The following is a 19,276-nucleotide window of genomic DNA, read 5'->3' as shown; positions in this document are numbered from 1 at the left end:
AAGCATTACGTGGGCACTCATTTCTTAACCACTATTATATGCTTTACTAGGTTTATAAGTATCTAACACTACTCCACAATGCAAAAATAAGATTTGGACGGCTCAACCTCGCTACCCATGGGTAACGGTAAAATTCGGGTGGGCGTCCCAAACCTTCACACAAATATAACCCAAGAACACAGTGTTATATGTCCTCATATTATAATTTGTGGGAGACATGAGTGGATAATGTAGAAATATGAGACACAGGGGCTTGAAAAGGAACAGATGATCATCCAGGACCTCGCGGGCGAGCTGAGCATTTGGGAAAAACTGCAGGTAAGGCTATAATGGGACAGTAAGCCCAAAGGCAGTGTGACGGAACTGACTGAGGCTGACTGCAATGGTACAGGTATAGAAAGTGAATCATGCATTCCAAATAGTGGGGCAAGTATGTCACCTCATAAAATGTTGTGATCCTACCAGCTTTTCCAAGAAAAGGCTAGGAAGAGCACTAGAATGTCCAGAAAATGTCCCGAAGCACAAAAGAAGCATTAACAGCCTACTGGAAGCAAACAGTAGCAACACCAGCCACCTAGAGCTAATACCTTACAAAATACCATTGCTAGACAACATAACTGCTTTCCGACCCTCCTTTAATACTGAGAAGTATGCTTGAGTGTGTCTAGTCACCTACTACTACGGTGCTCTCTCTCTCTCTCTCTCTGTATATATATATATAAATCCACCATAGCTTTCAGGGGTGTTATATTTAGCTGCGCATTTCACTCACACAAAACCATTGAAATTCCTCCGTTATAGTTAGTTGTACTAACTGTAACTCTCGCGCCCGCAATCCACTGGTGATGATGTCACATATTACATCATTCATGACATGGTCTGTGACATCACTGATGACATCTCAAATGACATCACTGATGACATCACTGATGACATCATCCAGTGAATGTGGTTTGGTTTGTTATTTAAATATGTAATATATATATAGCTATCTGTATTTAAGAATCCGTGGATATATACCTATCTTGAGGGAGTATTTAGTAGGAGTGTGATTGACTGTTTACCTGACTAATTTATAGTGTCTCATTAAATATATTGGATAGTGACTAAACTGTGTGAATATCTGTATTACTATGTCAGTTGTTGTGTAAACTGTTGCACCAGTTAGTAACTAGCTATGTTAAAGTCTATATTAGTTATTGATTAGTTAACGGACTGTTTGTATGGGAGAGTGAATGTGTGTGTGGTTCGGTGGGGGATCTGTGACTGCCCAAAGATATGTGAATAGTTAATTCAGTAGATATATGACGTTAAGACTCCGTGTTATAATAGTTGTTTGGGTGAGTGAATATCTTTATGGATGTGGTGCTGAGCAAATATATTTCTCAATTGTACATGTCCAACAAAGTAGAAAAAATAAAAGGCAGTGTATGTGACAGTTGTTGTATTTAAATAAGTATACATAAGTCTCATTAATTGCATGAGTGACTGTATAGATAACTGTTTACTTGTAATAGTGATTTCATAACACTCTAAGCATGAGTTACTATCTATAAGAATAAATGAAGTGCTATTTATATAAGTGTGTAGCTGAGTAACTGTAAATATGATACATTGTTAGCAAAAGTGAGTAGGATGACTGCATAACTGAATAGGATGTGTGCTGGTGTGTAAGCACCTTCAATAGCTGCATTATGTGAACTATGATAACAAACAATGTACAAGTTTGCACCAAAATGTACCTCCACCACCAGCAATACCAAGTACCTCTGGGGTATCACCCTCAAAATCGCCACCAGACATACGTCCCCAATTTGTGGAAGTTACAATGCACTGCGTGAAGAGGAATTGTGTAATTTGTTATAAGGAACAATCAGTACACCTTGTTTTCACAGCAATGATAACCATAGATGCTAGTTTTTTCCCCCCCTTAAAGAAAGTTCATATACACCAGCATGCAACAGAGAATGATTTCAGTGCAGCCCGTTCAGACCGCGCATCATCGTAGGGTGAGCACACGATAAACACCAGACGTACCACTAACTTAGTACAGCGTAAGTAATAGCCACGTGCCTTTGTAAAGCAAAATTCAATAGTCAAAACACATTTTTACCAGAGCGGTCTGCCTGGACCACGCATCATCGCAGGCTCCACACAAACCACCCCTGCCTCAGTGCACCACAACTCATAAACACTTTACGATAGAATCTTCTGTGTATTACTTGACATACAATGCTCCTACCTTTGTACAGCAAAAGTCATAAACCGTTTATGATTAATTATCTGGATATGATATCATGATTACTATTCTACTTGTTACCAAAAACAACGTAATAAAATGGAGTCGAGCACACGTGCCTGTACCCACTTCAACTATCTATCTGTGTCTGTGTATTTATTGTGTTTGTAAAATGCTCCGCCCTACCATATTATATTGAGGTATAAACAGCATATGCAACCATCTTACCTCTGACAGTAAGTGTGGGTCGTTCCTCCTTTTCTTTTGTTTTTAGCATATTTATATAGCGCAAAATCAACTCAAAACTAATACATTTTCAGGCACGCGTACATTACGTCATTACTCCACAATAACAGTATGTGGATGCAATTCCGAGGCTCGAACCCTAAATTACAGTTCTACAATGTACCTGAATAACCACATCCGTATATATATTAGCTGCCCTTCATGTGCCACAAACTGCAACTTAAACCTTTCACAGCCCTGTACAACAATCCACTGAGTGTGTAACAAAGATTCATAATCGCAGAAATGCGTCATGTCCACCATGTTTTATGTATGCAACTATGAACGAATATAGAGTCAGTGATACTCCGTACCTTATATGTTGGCTAAGTTGTGGGACTTTATAGATATAATGACACATTTCTTGTTAAGACCCGGGTGACGTCAGCACTACAAAACAGACACCCAAATCACTTGATTTCTCATATAGCTCACGACGGGACCACACCCATAGCTCCGGAATCATGGTTCAGAGCCTCGCGCATCTCTGGCATACGTCAGGCCAGCCCACTCCACTTACGCTTCCAGGAAAACATAACAACAAAACATTGCCCAGATTTAATTGTTGTGATTTCTTACTTGCAGGCCTAGTTGTGAGAATGGCACACACACACTCCCTCATGACTGGTATACACCCACACCACACCCATCCACCGCATCCGTCACTACACACGTGACCGTACCAATAAAAAAGACGAGGCTGTACAAAAACCGTTATATTAATCCTGGATCCTCTACAAGACCAAAAAGGAAAGCAAACTAAAACAAAACACTGTGTACAACCCCATTGTACCACTTTTGCGTCCAAGGCCCACCCAACAAAATTAGAAGTGTGGGGGCCTCAACGACCCCCCTCAAGCCCCGGGAACCACCATCCCAGGCAATTTGTGTATTGTGAGAGACAGACTGCGTGACCCTATTACTAGAGGCCTCGAGAGCCCTGGAGACGGCAACACCCGATGGCCGGCTCATGCAGTGTCCCGGGGTGCCTACCGCCGACACACTGCTGTTTGCTTTGAGAGGGCGGGAATCTCAAGGCTCCCACCCTCCCATAGCAGACTTAGTTTGCATTTTGAAAGACAAAGCAGAGAAATCTGTTTCAAAATAAAAAGCAGATTGCATTTCCACATACATGTTAGCATCTCCCCTTGCGGTACTGCAATGCCGACTCCCGAAGAACGTGGGAAGCCGGCGGGACCGTGGGGGCATTGTAGCTCCCCTCATGGTCACCAACATTTGTTATAAGACCCGGGGGATAGGGTCCCCAGAGACATTAGAAATTACTAATAGGGGCTATTTTTTATGGTAAAATTACAAGTCTGGTGTGCACCCTCTGGATGCACGACTCATAATCTGTATGGTGCGCAAGTCCAGCGCCTTTAATGCTCAACTTGTACGTGTTTGGGACTTGGCATTACTTTTCCACATCACAAGCTACCAACATTCAACTCCCCATGTGGAAAAGCAATCTGAATTTGATTTTGAAAGAGAGAACAGATTTCCTTGCTATGGAAGGGCGGGAAGGACACCCCAGGACACTGCAGGAACCGGCCCTCCCACAATACATAAAGCCCCGGGGAGTGGTGGTCCCCGGGGCTTTGGAGACCTTACAGCCCCCCTCCCTAGCCATACTTTTTTTTGTAGCCCCAGTGAGTAACGGGCCCTCAAGTACTCCAGAAGGGGAGCCACGAAGTCCCCCTCCCACAATATATAAACCCGCGACGGGTAATGGTCCCCTTGGCTTTCAGGACCCCTCCCCCACCATTTTTTTCTTTTTAGCCCCGGGCACTGACGATCCCCGAGGCTGGGGGTCCCCTCTAGGCCCGACATAAAATTTAATAATTTTGCCCTCGGAATTTAATCCCCCGGAGACAGATTATTTTTTAAAAAACCTCCTTTTTATTTTATTTATTTTAAGGCACAGTCCACGCACCCTACACGCATCCCGGTTGTTTTAAAAAAAAAAGAAATGTGGGCCCTTGGGGTCCACTGGGTAACATTATTTAAACCCTACGCCATTTCTCCGCTTTGAACACATATTCCACTGACTTACTCAGCCTCGCTTCTACCGAGGTACAAAATGACTGCCAACAGTTTCTAGTTTCGAATGTTGACAACCACTTGACAGCTAATTAGCATTCAGCGCGTGATCGGAAGGGTGCACTTATGGTACGATGACAATGCGTGCAGTATCTGTATTAATGTTTTATGGGAAGAGACCCGCGTGGCCCCCCTTCCGTGGCCAATTCCGGGCACCGAGGACCCCATCCCCCGGGGCATGGCCAATTAATTTTTTTGTTTTCTATGGAGGAGGACTGCATAGCCCCCCTCCGGAGGCGGGGCTATGCAAGGCCCCGGAAAGCCCATTCCCCGTGGACAGACTTTTTTTTTAGCCCCGAGGAGCCAATCCCCCGGGGCTGTCCTTCACTGTTGGGGACCGTGGGGGGGTCTCCAATCCCCCCACGGTCCCGCTGGCGTTCTATCGATATACGAACCCCATCTGTGTGTGTACCCCCTAGGAGTTGCCTTCACTTTGCGTATGCATGTTTGTGGTAGCGCATGCATGTTAATGTTGTGCATGCGCACAATTCGTCCCACCATCTGGCCGTGTACCCCTAATGTATTTCATTTTATTTGCACATGCTCAATTACAACATGCCCAATCACAGCTCTCACACCCAGTGACATCATGCTCTACCAATCATCGTTCTGCAAAGCATTTATAATCTTCCAACTTTCTCAAACTTTTCTTATTTCGCAGTCACAGCCATAGATAGTGTTAGTATCCACTTCTTCGTAGGTGAGCACTTTTTTAAGGATAATTAAGTTAATTAATCTGAACAATCTTTAAGTACAGCGTAAATGCACATTTTTGTTCGATTTGGCAATGTTGTTTTTAAGCACACTTTCCTGCTTTTTTTATCGTTAAAGTTGACTTCGTAACCTTTGTTTCTGTGCAAATCACTTAATCCTGCTGTGTTTCTTTAAGTTGCCAAGCGCCACGTGGCCGTTCCCGCAGCAGTGTGCTACGTGCTGTTCAAGTTAATGCGATGTAGCTTTTCTCATGTAAGTAGTGCGTCACGTGCCCCATGCATTGCAAAAGTAATGGGTTCGGCAATAGTGTATTTTAGCACGGTTTCCAGCTCTTATACGTCGAATAACTTGCCTTGGTAGCCGATGTTTCTGGGAAATCACTTAATCTTGCCGCCTTTTGGGGGAGGAGCTTTGCGGGCATCCAAGATGGTCGCGTGAGCACAGAGCTCCTCGGACCCACGCCGCCCTTCACGATTATCCTGGCAACATCCTGATTTCGAGGACGGGCTTTTGTTCGCACATCCTTGCTGATCTTCGAACACTTTGAAAAATCGAATTTGGACGCCGGGGTCCACTTTTGCATCGTCTCTACTTTTTGAGGCCCACCCCGAGGTGGACCGGGGGCTCGGTTACTTCGCAGGCCGTGGAGTAGTTGATCAACAACGGCTGCAGGGGTCCCCTCTGGTCGACCCCTCCTGACTTTCGGTTTCGATTTCTGCTCCCGGCTTTGATGGGCAGGGGGGAAGCCTTTCACCACCTTCGGCTGGCCTGTTGTCTCCTTTCTGTTTGGTACTGGCACGACTACCTGCCTGCAACTCGGCCCTTTTGTGCCTACTATTATCGGAATTTGTCTTGTTGACTATCCGGACACATTGCGCCCGGCCATTTTCACCAGGTTGCAAGGACCCCTTCGGGGTCCCTTTTCCAAAATGGCCACCGGATAGCCTCTTGAGAAGCGCAAGACTAAGGCACCTCTCCGTGGCGGCCAAAATCAGACTAATATCATGGACCACTATTCGCAGGTCAAGGGGTCGGCCGGCGCTGCGGGCCGCGCTTCGGATAACCCTAAGACCCCCTTTTCAGCGTCTTCGGACCCATCCTTGCATGACGTCATGGGAGCCATCGCCAGCATGCAGGCCTCTATGGGACAGCAGTACGAGGCCTTAGCCTTCAAGATCGACACGGTGGCCGTCGACATTACGCTGATTAGAGCGGATCTTTCGAAGACCAATGAAAGGGTCGAGTCATTGGGTTTGAAGACATCTAGTCTTACTGCGGATGTCGCAGAAGCCCAGGCTGAGATCGGCAATCTGCGTTCCTCACATGACCAAATGGCTCGCCGTCTGGAAGACTACGAAAATAGGGCCCGTCGTAACAATGTGCGCCTTATTGGTGTCCCGGAGAATCCCGAGACTATGGGGGTCGACCTTTTGGTGGAGGACTTGATTGCCAACTATCTTTCTCCCGCTGGACTCAGCAAGTTCTTTGCGGTTGAGCGCGCTCATCGTGTTCCCGGCGGGAAGGCTAAGCCGGGCGCACCCCCGAGGCCCATCATTGCCCGGTTGTTCCACTTCAGAGACCGGGACGCTGTTCTGCAGGCCTCGCGGGACAAGGGCCCAGTGAACTTTGAAAATGCCTCCGTTTCCTTTTATCCGGACTTTTCGCCGCTTGTCCAAAAACAACGACTTGGATTTCAGGGTGTTAAGAAGCAATTGCGGGACTTGGGTCTCAAGTACTCCTTGTTGTTCCCGACCAGGCTCCGGATTGAATATCGGGAACGTGTATTCTTTTTTGATTGCCCTGAAAATGTCAGTGACTGGCTCGACTCCCTGCCTATGACAAATGAACATACTGAGCACCCCGGAGGCGCCGACGGCGGTGTGGCTGAATGAGGGCTTCACCTGTGGATCCCGGCGTCTGACCTTTTATGCTGTTTCAGCTGAGTCTGGACTTGGGTCTTTTATTAGGCCTAGATCAGCCTGGGGGTGGCGGGGGTAAATGGGTACTCTTCCTCCTCCTGGGTACTTTGCGTAGCTTAGTTTAGTAATGGGGCGACTGGCACACTGCAAGTTGGGGTGGCTTATTAGTCTTACGCAGGGGTGCAGGGTGGGGGGAGTAACGGGGTCAAGTTGGGGGGTGGTGGGTGTGTGTGTGTGTGTTTCTGTTTACTCGCAAGGCATCGTATTGTTTTTCTCATCTGTATTGCTCGTGGGGTTCTGTGTGGGTCCGGCTCTTTCTACTTTTCGGGGATGGGGGGCGGCGAGTTGAGACTGTTATCCTAGAATGTCAATGGATTAGGGGACAGAATTAAGCGTAGTATTGTTTTGCGATTCCTTAGGCGTCACTCCCCCGATATTGTCCTCCTACAGGAGACGCACTTAATAGGCAAAGCTTGTCAGGCAATGAATAGGCGCGGTTATCGTTTGGTGGCCCACTCGGGGTTTACTTCTGGGTCCAGGGGGGCTGGTATTCTCATTCGGTCCTCTCTCCCTTTCGCAGTTGACGAGGTGAGACTAGACGACAGGGGGCGCTATGCTGTGCTCACTGGCAGGTGGGAGGGGAAGACATTGTCCATACTGTCAGTCTATGTCCCCCCGGGTCTGCAGGCTTTAACTTATGCTGATCTGAGTCGCGTCCTTTTGGACCTTCCCGAGGGGCTTCTGATCCTGGTTGGAGATTTAAACTCGGTTGTCTCTGGCACCTCTGATCGTCATCCTCCCAGGGATCAACCCCGGGTGCAAAGGTGGTTGAGTGATTTGCTAGAGACCTTCGGGCTTGTAGACGCCTGGAGGCTACTACACCCTACACAGCTACAGTACACTTTCCACTCTGGGGCACACGGCAGCCTTTCTAGATTGGACTATTTCTTACTGCCGGCGGTCCAGTCCTCCTCCATCAGAGAAATTCGTCACCTCCCTAGGGGTATTTCCGATCACTCCCCCTTGTGGCTCCGATATGAGGTAGGGGCAGGCGATGAGGGTAGAGTAGCTCCTATTAACCCGTGGTACTTTCATAACCCCAAGACCCGCACGGACCTTGTGAAAGCTATTGATCATTATTTTGAAGACAATGTGGGGTCTGTTTTTTTCTGCTGTTTCATTATGGGAAGCATTTAAAACTGTTATACGTGGTCAGTCTTTATCCTTGATTGTCACTGCTAAAATGGCTGCAAATGTGGACGTTGTGCGCATCGAATCCGAGATAGCCGCTTTGGAAGACGATCTTCGGTTGGGCGTCTCCAGTGCCAAGTTGCACTCCCTTTCTTTGAAACAAGCCGACTACAAGGTCCTTGTAACGGATGCTGCGAAAGTGATGTATAGGGAGCAGCAGGGAAGACTGTATGATGTGGGTGATAAAGCGGGTAAATTGCTAGCGAGGTTGGACAAGACGGAGAGAGTGAATCTCTGGTCCCCGTGATTGAGAGGCTTGATGGTGAGTGTGTCACTGACCCTGCTGGGATCGTTCAGTGTTTCGCGGATCACTTTGAGACAGTGTACACCTCCGTTTGTGACAGGGATGAGGAAGACTTCCGTTTGCTGTTGCGGAACATTGCTTTGCCTCGCCTCTCTGACTCTGACAGAGACCTCATGGACGCTTCGCTTACAGTTGATGAAATCGTGGTTGCTATTCGTTCCCTCCGCTCGGGTAAGGCGATGGGCCCCAATGGTTTGCCCATTGAATTGTACAAGCTGCGACCCGACTAAATGGCGCCCTATTTATGAGACATGTTCCTCGAGGCTCTGGAGTCTGGCTCCGTCCTCTTGGACCAACGACTTGCTACCATCGTCGTCATTCCCAAGGAGGGTAAGCCTCGAGATCGTTGTACTTCATATAGACCCATCTCTTTACTCAATGCCGAACCTAAAATTTTGGCCAAACTGTTGGCTAATCGCTTGGTGACTGTTATCGGGGACTTGATCCATCCAGATCAATCCAGTTTTATCCCGCACCGCAACACTGCTTTGAATCTGCGCAGACTCCACGGGGTCCTCGCGAGAGCCGAGACGCTTACTGAACCGGCCATTTTGGCGTCTCTCGACGCCACCATGGCCTTCGACACTATTGAATGGCCCTACCTTTGGGCGGCCCTCTCGAAATTCGGGTTTGGGCCGGGCTTTATAGCCTGGGTGAAACTTCTTTATGAAAATCCCCTGGCCCAGGTAGTTGTTAATCGCAGGGTGTCTTGCGTTTTTACGCTTGGACGGGGCACCCGTCAGGGCTGTCCGCTCTCCCCTTTGCTTTTTGCTCTCGCTCTCGAGCCCTTGGCGTAGTGGCTCCGTTGGGAACCTTCTATGCGGGGTATCCGATGGTCTCCTGATTTTGAGGATCGAGTCTCGTTATACGCGGACGATATCCTCCTATATCTCACCTCCCCTAAAAAGTCCCTTAATGTGCTTTTCGATGTTCTTACTTCTTTCGGTAAGAACTCCGGTCTTGTCATCAATTGGGCTAAATCCTGCGTCTAAGTTTTGGCAGGATATCTCCCTCCACTGCCGCGTAGATTTCTGATTCACGTGACGGAGACCGGGTTTAAGTACTTGGGGATTTATGTTTCCTTGGACCCCTCCAGGCGTTATGAGCTTAATTTATCGCCCCCCCCTTCAGCGGCTTAAGCTTGATGTGGCTCGCTGGCGTAGGTTGCTGCTGTCGCCCCTCGGTAGAACGGCGCTTTTCAAGATGATGTCTCTGCCTTGATTTCTGTACGCACTTCAGAATTCCTTTGACCCGATTGCCTCGGGCTATTTTCGTGAAGTGGAGAGCCTACAGAGACAACTGGTCTGGGATGGGCGTGCTCGTATTTCTCTTTCTAAACTCACGCTTCCATGGTATGATGCCGGTATAGCCCTCCCGGACTTCAGACGTTACTATTGGGCATCCCAGTTAAGTGCGATTAATCATGCGACCTACGCACCGGGCCCTGCCCCGGCGTTCTCCATGGACAGATTTATTTTGCCTGGGGGGACCTTCAGCAGAGCGTTGTATTCTGGTAGTCTCCGTGGAACACTGACCGGTCCCACTAAGATTGCGGTGAGAGTGTGGCGTGATGCGAATGCGGCCCTGGGTTGGTGTGGCAGGTTTACTCGGGCCACCCCTTTGTATGATTCGGAATGCTTGGGCCATCTGTGGAAAACGAAAGGTTTTGATAAATGGGACTGATTGGTATCAGTAGAGTGGGTGATTTGTGGTCGAAGGGTACTGTCATGTCCTTTGATGTGCTGCGAGTGGAGTATAAGCTTAGTGACAATGAATTCTTTAGATACGCCCAGATTCGTCATGCTCTGTTGTCTGTATTTGCTGCGGGTGCTGATATTCCTGAATCTTCCCCTTTGGAGGACCGCATTTTGGATGGTCATGTGCCCGACAGCACGATCTCCTTGATTTATAAGAAACTCATCAATAACAGAGCTGACTTGCTGGTCCGCCTCCGAGGTGCATGGTGTGCAGACGAACTTGAATTGGACGATGAGGACTGGCAATCTGCTCTGTCCTCGCCCAAGGAGGTCGCCATTCCTGCTCGCTTGAGGTTCGTCCAACTTAAGATTCTCCATCGAGTGTATGTCACTGGGCCTTGTCTGGTTCGAATGGGTTTCTCCTTGGATGGGTTATGTAAGTGTGGCTGTGGTATGTCTGGTTCCTTTCTCCACATATTGTGGGAATGCCCGGAGATGGTCAGGTTCTGGTCCCGAGTGCATGATGTCATGAAAAGTGTTACGGGTGTGTCCCTGCTGCCCGAGGCCAGGCGTTGTTTGTTGAATGTCTGGGAGCCTAATGACTACAGCTCAGCACAGATTATATGGGCGACCCTTGGAAATATGGTCGCGAAGACGGACATTGCCCAGCTCTGGGGTTCACATGGACCACCTACCCTATCCAAGTGGAAAGAAAACATGGACTGGTGCATGTTCCGGGAGAAGACTGTGTACCTTTCCCGGGGACGGCCCAGGAAATGGGGTAGAATCTGGTCCCAGTGGAATGCTTATCGTGGTAATATATGTACCCCCCACAGGATGTGACCATTGATGTGTCTTTGTCCCCCTAATTGGCATTCACTCGTCATCTATGGTTAATGATTCCGCTTGTTTCCTTGTCCGCCCCTGCCCCCGTTCTATCTGATTGCATTGTATTCCTTTAGCCTTTGAGCTTTGCCTGCACGGTCCCATGCCAATGTATTATTATGTCTCTGCCTTGTGAGGTTTGGTTTGTTTATTTGTATGTCTGTTTTTTTTCAATAAAAACTTTCTAAACATAAAAAAAAAAAAAAAAATCTTGCCGCCTTTCATTTTTTAAGTAGTGCGCCACATGTTGCTTCCTCGCCATGTACTGCGCATGTAATCGATTGGTCAATGTTGTATTTTAGCATGCTCTCCATGTTTTTTAATAACGTCAAACTTGATTTCTTATCCGTAGTTCTGTGCAAATCACTTAATCCTGCCACGTTTCTTTAATTTGCCAAGCGCCACATGGCCGTTCCTGCAGCAGTGTGCTACGTGCTGTTTAAGTTAATGTGATGTAGTTTTTCTCATGAAAGTAGTGTATCATGTGCCCCATGCATTGCAAAAGTAATGTTTTCGGCAATAGAGTATTTTAGCACGGTTTCCAGCTCTTATACGTTTTAGCTCGTGTAAGTAGTGCGTCAGGTGCCCCATGCATTGCAAAAGTAATGTTTTCGGCAATAGTGTCTTTTAGCATCGGCTACCGGCTCATATACGTCGAATAACTTGCCTTGGTAGCCAATGTTTCTGGGCAAATCACTTAATACTGCCGTCTTTAATTTTTTAAGTAGTGTGCCACTTGTTGCTTCCTCCCCATGTACTGCACGTGTAATCGAAATGGTCAATGTTGTATTTTAGCACGCTCTCCATGTTTTTTAATAACGTTAAGCTTGATTTCTTTTTGCACGTTTCTTTGATTTGCCAAGCACCACGTGGTCGTCCCCGCAGCAGTGTGCTACGTGCTGTTCAAGTTAATGTGATGTAGTTTTTCTCATGAAAGTAGTGTATCATGTGCCCCATGCATTGCAAAAGTAATGTTTTCGGCAATAGAGTATTTTAGCACGGTTTCCAGCTCTTATACGTCGAATAACTTGCCTTGGTAGCCGATGTTTCTGGGCAAATCACTTAATCTTGCCGCCTTTCATTTTTTAAGTAGTGCGCCACGTGTTGCTTCCTTTCCATGCAGTGCACATGTAATCGATTGGTCAATGTTGTATTTTAGCACGCTCTCCATCTTTTTTAATAACGTAAAACTCGATTTCCCCCTGTTCTAGCTCATTATACAGATGTCTCAACCATGGGACGTACTGGTCGCCACAAGCTGTTTATTCCTGCCCATGCACTATCCCAGGTGGTGGTCAACAACTTGACACACCAGATCCACTTACTGCTCTCCATATACTATCAGCCGAAAATTGCCATGGACCTAATGGAGTTATAAGGTTTGACTTTAACATTTCATGATAGAAAAGCATTCTGAGATAAGCTTTTGTGTATTTAATGTGTTTGCAGACAGATAAATGTGCTGTTGTCATGTTTTGGTAGAATTAGTTGGCATTCTAGTATTATCAAAATGACAAAAAGCATGTCCTCATGAACAATGTGTGAGTTATAATTTTTCTTGCTTCTATAAATATTTTTATAAAATGTAAATCTCCATTGTGATAGTCTTATAGACGTTTGTTTTTGAAACCCATATGCTTCTCATTTAAATGCTCGTTACACAGTTTCAGCCTGCACTTGAGATACAAAGTGAAAATATTGTTTTGAATTTTTTTATTTGAAGACATCTCTTTCAATTTTCCTTGATGTTTATTTCTCAATTTCTAGATCATAGAAGTCCAAATAGGGTTCTATCAGATCAAGGCTATGAGTTTGTGAATGAAGTGAGTGACCAATGTCGTCCTAACATTTGTAAAATTCAATGCTATTTCCTATTTTGCTTGCCAAATATAATTATACCTATTTTTTTAGGTTAATTGAGAGTTATCTAAGCTTTTACAAATAGAACGTTCTGTAAGTGGAACCTATCACCCACAGACAAATGATTTAGATGAACATACTAATATATAAGCTGTACACCTTCAGAGAAGGAGAGTTAGTACTTCTGACAAATTGCAAGCGAACAACAAGAAAAGGACACATTTTGGAGCATAAGTTTACTGGACCGTACCGTATTGCCGATATGCAAGAAAAGCTTGTAAAATTAGTCAATAATGCTAGCAAAATGCCTTTGCGTACAACTTATAATCTCGACATGTTGAATGAAAGCGAAATATTTACATAACCATTCGTATATTTTGAAAAGGTTTTCCTACAGATATTGAAGCGTCCCGAATATGACCAATGGCAGTTAGTGATAGAATCTAACCAAAGATAACAGGACAGCTACAATTGTGGTGTTTTTTGCATGCTGGTAATGATACTTCCAAAACTATTAATTTGTTGAAGATACATTACTTTATGTTATTTTATGTTAGTAACTGTTTTCGTTAGAATAGTTGTAAATAGGAAAGAGTGCTTTTAGGGATGACACTTATGAACGCCTACCGAGCGCGTCCATAGTGCCCATCGAAAGCATATTGGTATTCGCATATGATTTTGTCTAACCACTATTATGGTCCTAACGCAATTGGTTTGAAACCTCTGATGATTGCTTTTCAACCTCAATCCTATTGAGAACAATTTTTTTATGTACAATAAAATTAAGCTTGGACATTTGTACAACATATACATTTTTAACTCTTTTTTCATTTTGCAGAATGTTACATAAGTCAGCAGCCAATTGCCGAGATTGAAGAAAGTATATCCTCCTCTTCTAGCTCATTACACCGATGTCTCAAACATGGAACGTACTAGTTGTGAGAAGATCAATGAAAATTGCAATGGACCTAATGGAGTCATCAGGTTTGACTTTAACATTTTATAATAGAAAATGTATAATAACCTAGTGGTGTCATAAACTTCATATAACTTGGTACTTTCTTTTGTCTTTCAAATTATTTAATAAAAAGGCACAGCTTAAAATTTGAACATAGTATAGTAAGATATTTGCATTAACACCTTTGCTGCGGCGGCTATTCCGCCGCAGCGCTAAGGTGGCGGGGGGCCGCGTGGCGCTCACACGCTGGTGACGGAACCGCTCCGTCACCAGCCTCGGGTGAGCTGTGCTGATGACGGAGCGGTTCCGTCATGGCCCCGCCTGCTATATTTAGAGTCTTTCTCTAGTGTATGGAACCAAAAAGATTCACAAATTTTTAACGGATAGCGTTAAGGTAAATACTCTCAATATGACTAGTCGATGAAGTTAAAAAGTAATGGATATAAGTACTTGAGGGTTTTTTGGTGGCAGATAATATCCAATTCACACTTGTACGGATGTGCCTGATACAGGGTCCCTTTCCGTATAACTAATGGATGATTAGGTATTAGGATGGCATACAGAGCTCCCAACCTTCTTACTTTTTCTCTTAAACGGTTCCAAATTAGGGTCCTATATTAGGCTGTGCAGTAGAGGTTGACGGTGTTGCTCCACTGGTACTTGGGCCTTCTCATGAAGCAGGAGGAGCCTCTCTCAATCTCCTTAACTCTTCCCTTGCAAAGTTGACCGCATGCTTGATCTGCAAGTTCTTCCGCATACTTGCAGTTCCACACCAGTACTTTTTATTGGGGTCTCCTCTTGAAAGCAGTTTTGCATATGCTGCAAGTAACTTTTCTTGCATTCACCTTTTTTAAGACTTGTGGAAATGAATTTCAAAACATTCAATATTGTTGTAATGCACACAGCCAGACAAGAATGAACACTGCAACTTAAGTGCATTACAGAAAGGTAGCAAGCATGAAATTAGATGATTGTGTATTAGGATGGCATACAGAACTCACATATAAAATGGTTTCCAAGCCTTCTTACTTTTTCTCTAGAAGGCTTGATAAGATCTTTCCAAGAGAATTTGAAAGGAGAAAGTAGGAGATCAAGAACAGAGGTAGGACGTAATATCTCAAAGTGCAAAAATGGATAAAAAGGGTGGACCAAAGTCTGTATGTACAATGGCCAATGGAACTGTTTTGAGAGCGTGTACACCCAAGGTCAAGTGAAGAGATTTGATTGATGAGGCATAGCAAAGGAGGTGGCAACAACGGGGAGGAAGGTCCATGGGTGGTGGAGGCTTGGTTTGTAAATCTGCTCTATCTATAACTTTCTCTCTCTCACAGTTTTAATGTCGTTTTCTCTATCTTTCTCTCTGCCACTCACTCTCACATTGTTTCTCTTTCTCTTTTAAAGATATGTGCCCTGCTGTCCACTCTGATGTGTAGAACCAAGCTGAGTTGAGTTTGTGAACTCTGTTGGTCACAGTGTTTACACAACGGCCTAGATATACAATACCTCCGATTAAATGCATTCGAAATGAAAGTGCTTATTTACAAACCCCTTTTGCGTCACTTTCAACATGAGAAAAGTAACACAAAAGTGGTGCAAGAGTTTTGTAAATAAGCCCTAAAGAATATTGTCCTGCATAATGACTTGATCTCTCACCTAATTCTGTCTCATCGCTGAATCATTTTAAAGACCTGTTGATCTGTAATGTAAATATGAAGCAGTAGGCACTTCTATACAGACACCACTTTAACACAAGCCTATAAGACAAGTGAAATGTATCTGGCACACTGCACATGTAAAAAAAAAAAGTAAATATTGTCAAGTGTTACTTTGACTTGTGATGTTTTACCTCATTTAGTCACATCGATCTCATTTTAAACACGTATTTTCTTTTTGTGTTTTGCAGATTACCTACCATACTTCTATTGGAGTCCATATCACATTGTGTTTATTATATTGTTTTGTTAAAGGTATGGTTCTAGTTATTTATTGTATTGTTATCTTTTAGTTATGTTTCCAGTTATTTATTGTTTTAATAAAAGTTAATTAAAAAAACTTATATACGTCTTTTTTTTGTTGGGGTAGCAGTCCACAAAAGAAATGATATTTATAATTTGAAGTATGATTCTGAGGCTAACTCTTTACCAGATCTTTACCAGAGTCTATTGCTACAACGTACGGTTCCTATGGAAAACTTTTAAAACTACAACACCATTAGCAACATAGTGTGGTGAACTTCTAACATCTGTGCTAATTTAAGTGCTCAATGAACTGTTACTATGGTAACAGGCAGAAGCCATTTGGGGGTAAGGTTGAAAGGTACTGGCTGTACAGAAACCGTTATGGATCCTCTACATGACAGAAAGGAAAGCAAAGTAAAACAAAACACTGTGTACCAAATTTACAATCCCCCTGTACCACTTTCTCATCCAACCCCCACTACAAAATTAGAAGTATGTGGGCCTCAACGAACCCCCTCATGCCTCGGGAACCACCTCCCCGGGAATTTGTGTATTACGGGAGGCAGACTTTGTTGCCCTCCGCCTGGTGCCTGGAGGGCCTTGAGTACCGCCGCACCCGACGGCTGGCTCCTGCTGTTTGCTTTGACAGGGCGGGACTTTTTTAAAAAACAGAAACATGCACCCTAGATTTCAGTGTAGAATGTTGTAAAACAACCAATCATTTCTTTTCTGTTTTTCACCACAGCATCTTATCCACCATTTTAGAAAAATCTTACTTATCAAACTGCCATTTTATTTACAGAGACCATCTGAGGGCATCGAGACCTCCTTTCAAGATGCCTAGAGTGTGAATTGCGGGACACAACTATATTTTCTTGAGCCAAAGAGACTATAGAATGGGGTCCATTTACCACAACAATCTGCGGTTCAATATGCATGGCATCTATAGGAAAGATACTGTACATTTTACAGATGAAGGGAACAGATTCTTCCTCATGAACTTTAGACTCTGCATCGGTACTTACTTGTAGGTACTAAAATCTCTCAATAAACACAAGGGCTCTTTTTAGAGCCACCCAAGATCTAAACACATAAGCTTGATGTATATCTCAAAAATACATTAGATTATATATATATATATATATATTGACTGAAAAAACCATAGGTTTCACACCAGTTATAGTTCGGTGGAAATTTTACTTGCATAAAACCATTGAAATTCCCACGTTATAGTTAGTTGGACTCACTATAACTTGCGCGTGCAATGCACTGCTGATGACGTCACATATTACATCACTCATGACATGGTCAGTGACATCACTCATGACATCACTGATGACATCTCAAATGACATCACTGATGACAACATCCTTGTGACAAAGTGGCAGACCTCCTATCAGCATAAAATAACCTTTGACACTCACACACATCATTCAAAAATAGAAACTAACATTTTCTTAAAAAAGGAGAAACCAATACCAATTACAACAACTTATTAGGTAATTCCAACATCTACATACACATCCACTCATTCACCAACAGTTCTATATAGTCACTCATGCATGTACTTACTCATCATATGTACTCATACACCTATACATACTAATACTCATCCATATAGTTACTCACACACAAATTCACACATGCAAATAAACTATCAAAAAAACATTTACTTGATTATACTGCTATATACACACCACTACACATACTTCTACAGAAACGGAAACATATTTACTCTCTTAAACAATCAATTATAAAAACACATACTCACTAACCCACCCATAAACACAATCATCCACCCATACAGTCTTGCACACATGCTGTCTTCAAAATACATACAAATAGTGAGTCACTCTTTCATGCATCTGTAATCTAAGTAATATCCCCCACCGAACCATACAGACACTGATACTGATACTCAAAAAAACAACTAATAACCCATATACACACGCATGTAGCTACTCACCAACCCATGCAGCCACTTATACACAAAGTGAGACACAGATACAGATATTTAAATATTTAAACATTACTCGCTAATATATGTATTCACTAAGATACATTTAATAAGTCAGTTAACCAATCAACTTTACACAAAAAAAACATCCATTTAGACAATTATTTACCCATTTGTTCTTCCATCAACCTTTAGATATACTTATATAAAAAATATTTATTTTTCAGAAAGATACACATTCACTGGATGATGTCATCAGTGATGTCATTTGAGATGTCATCAGTAGCAGCCCAACTATAGCCCAGTGACAGAATGTCCCAGAGTGTTCTAAAGAACAACTAGAGTGCTAACAGTCTTACTTATGACAAAAGTATGGCACACCTGAAGTCATCTTGATTGGAATAAAGTGTTAAGACTTAAAACATTTAATTTGCAAAGGAACAAAATGAGGGGGTTCATTTTGCCATAGAAATTATGATTAGTGCTGAAGAAAGAAAAATTAGGGCACATTTTGAGTGACTTCTCAAATCCTCTTATATTTCATTAAAATAATTCTGATATGCAGTCTCCCAAGATGGCCACCAGAGACAAAAGAGCCCAAATGTAGCCCAAATATCAGCCAGATGTAGCCCAACTATAGCCCAATGACAGAATGTCCCAGAGTGTTCTAAAGAACAACTAGAACGCTAACAGTCTTACTTATGACAAAAGTATGGCACACCTGAAGTCATCTTGATTGGAATAAAGTGGTAACACTTAATACATTTAATTTGAAAAGGAACAAAATGAGGGGTTTCATTTTGCCATAGAAATGTTATATATATATATATATATATATATATATATATATATATATATATATATATATATATATATAGATATATATATATATATATATATATATTACCTACTGGCGGTCGCCAGTAGGTATATATAGTTAGGATTTTTTTTGAATAGGGAATTCTATGTTGAATAACTTTGGCGTTGATGGACGGAATTGGCTGAAATTTTCAGGAAAATGGCACATTTTGTTTCTGAGCGTCCCCTGAAAGTTTGGGGGGGCTTCGTCAAACGGGGGCCTAGAAAAAAGGGGGGCTCCAAATGTGTTTTTAACATTGAGTTTTCCATAGGGCGGTTGGACTCACTTTT

General features: G+C 43.7%; 1 protein-coding gene across 1 annotated transcript in view; it reads right to left on the bottom strand.

The window, feature by feature from the left end:
• Positions 1 to 19,276, bottom strand: part of SYNPR (synaptoporin) — a 734,696-nt gene that overhangs the window by 500,030 nt on the left and 215,390 nt on the right. The window lies entirely within an intron of this gene.

The sequence above is a fragment of the Lissotriton helveticus genome, chromosome 9 (genome assembly GCF_964261635.1).
Source record: "Lissotriton helveticus chromosome 9, aLisHel1.1, whole genome shotgun sequence".
NCBI lineage: Eukaryota > Metazoa > Chordata > Amphibia > Caudata > Salamandridae > Lissotriton > Lissotriton helveticus.
Note: the sequence above shows the minus strand (reverse complement) of the source record. Positions and strands in the feature narration are given on the sequence as shown.